The following is a 2,466-nucleotide window of genomic DNA, read 5'->3' on the forward strand; positions in this document are numbered from 1 at the left end:
ATACACCAACTGTCCAAACAAAATGGGACAAAGGCCTCAAAACCATTATACTGTTATACCAAACACAGAAGGCCATATATTATATGATCTTTACATGAAATGTCCAGAAAAAGCAAATCAAAAGGTGCAGAGAAGGGGCACCTGGGTGGTTCAGTGGGTTAAAGCCTCTGCCTTCGGCTTAGGTCATGATCCCGGGTCCTGGGATCGAGCCCCGCATCGGCTCTCTGCTCGGCGGGGAGGTCTGCTTCCCCCTCTCTCCCTGCCTGCCTCTCTGCTACTTGTGATCTCTCTCTTCTCTCTGTCAAATAAATAAAAAATATCTTTAAAAAAAAAAAAAAGATGCAGAGAGTAGATCACTGGGAGTCCAGGGCTCGGGGTGGGATGAAGATGTTCTAAAACCAGATTATGTTTGCACAGCTCAGTACATTTACTAAAAGTCACTGAACGGTACCCTTAAAATGGGCAAATTTTGTGGTATATAAGTTAGTTGATGCCTGAACAATGAACGCACCAACAGTCAAACATCTGAGTATAATTCCCTCAAAACTTAACTTTAACAGCCTATGGTAGACCAGAAGCCCTACCCATAATGTAATCAATTAACATGTATTTTGTATTTTGTGTTTTACATGTCTTATATACCATAGCCTTACAATAAAGTTAGCTAGAGAAAATTATTAAGAAAATCACAAGGGGGCGCCTGGCTGGCTTACGCCATAGAGCGTGTGAGTTGGGATTTCAGGGATGTGAGTTCAAGCCCTACGTTGGGTGTAGAGATTACTTAAAAATAAAATCTTTTTTTTTTCTTGAAGATTTTATTTATTTGACAGAGAGAAACACAATAGAAGAGTGAACACAAGCAGGGGGAGTCGGAGAGGGAGAAGCAGGCTTCCCTCCGAGCAGGGAGACCAATGCGGGGCTCGATCCCAGGACCCTGGGATCATGACCTGAGCCGAAGGCAGACGCTTAACGACTGAGCCACCCAGGCACCCCTAAAAATAAAATCTTAAAAAAAAAAGAGAGGGGCACCTGGGTGGCTCAGTGGGTTAAAGCCTCTGCTTTCAGCTCAGGTCATGATCTCAGGGTCCTGGGATCCAGCCCCGCATCGGGCTCTCTGCTCAGCAGGAAGCCTGCTTCCCTTCCTCTCTCTCTGCCTGCCTCTCTGCCTACTTGTGATCTCTGTCAAATAAATAAAATCTTTTAAAAAAGAGAGAGAGAGAGAGAGAGAAAATCATAAGAAAGAGAAAATACATTTACAGAACTGTACTGTATTTATCAAAAAAAATCTGCGTCTAAGTGGACCTGTGCAGTTCAAACCTGTGTTTTTCAAGTGCCAGCTATATACCCCCATGCAGTTTTTTTTTTTTTAAAGATTTTATTTATTCATTTGTCAGAGTGAGCACAGGCAGACAGAGAGGCAGGCAGAGGCAAAGGGAGAAGTAGGCTCCCCGCTTGAGCAAGGAGCCCGATGTGGGACTCGATCCCAAGACCCCGGGATCATGACCTGAGCCGAAGGCAGCCGCTTAACCAACTGAGCCACCCAGGCGTCCCGCCCATGCAGTTGTTTTTATGCATAATACAAAGAATGTGTGTATGTGCTTGACTGAGCTTCCTCAAATGCTAGCATGTTATGTAACAACGGCATAATGATTACAACCAGGTAATTTTGTAATATTGATCCAGGACTCTTAATCAATAGACCTTATTCAGATTTCAATAGTTGTCCCATCATGTCCTTTTACTGGTCCAGGATCCGATGGAGGATCATGTGTCCTTAGCTTACTCCAGGCTGGGACAACTGGACGGTCCCTCAGCCTGTCTCCGTCTTTTCGCGATCTCGGCACTGTTGAGGACTGCCAGGCCATGTTTGGTTTGTCTGATGTTGTCACGTGTGAGACTGAGTTCAGACTCAGTTTTGACAAGAATGCCACGGAAGTGCCGTGTGCCCTTCATATCAGAAGGGACATGAATTCCATAGGTCACCACTGTAAGCTTTGGAAGGCAGGCAGGAAGGACAGACCTCTGATGCTGACTTTCAGCCCAGCCTGCCCCCAGCCCACACTCCACCAGCAGAGTCCCTCACTGATTCGTGGCTCTGAACTGGTCTTCCTCAGCCTGATGCCCTTTGGGCGCTGGGGTCCCTTAGGCACCCGCCAGGACTCCCGAGACCCTTCCCTGGCTTCCCTTGTCCCTCTCCATTTTCCTAGTTGGGTTTTCTATCTCTGCACCCTTCCGGAAGGGCCTGAGAGGAGACACCTGCGCTCTGCCTGGCCCCCAGGCTCGGTGTGGAGTGGGTGCTCAAAGAAACGGAGCCACGAATGAGGAAACAGAGGGCTGCCCAGCTGGCCTGGCTGTGCTTCCGTTCCCCGCCCCTGCCCCCAAGAAACCACTGAACTGATAGTGAGCCCATGGTGGCCGGAGTACACAGGGCAGTTCCCTTTAGGGGAGGGTTGTGGGGGGGCACTG

This window comes from Martes martes (genome assembly GCF_963455335.1).
Source record: "Martes martes genome assembly, chromosome: 5".
NCBI lineage: Eukaryota > Metazoa > Chordata > Mammalia > Carnivora > Mustelidae > Martes > Martes martes.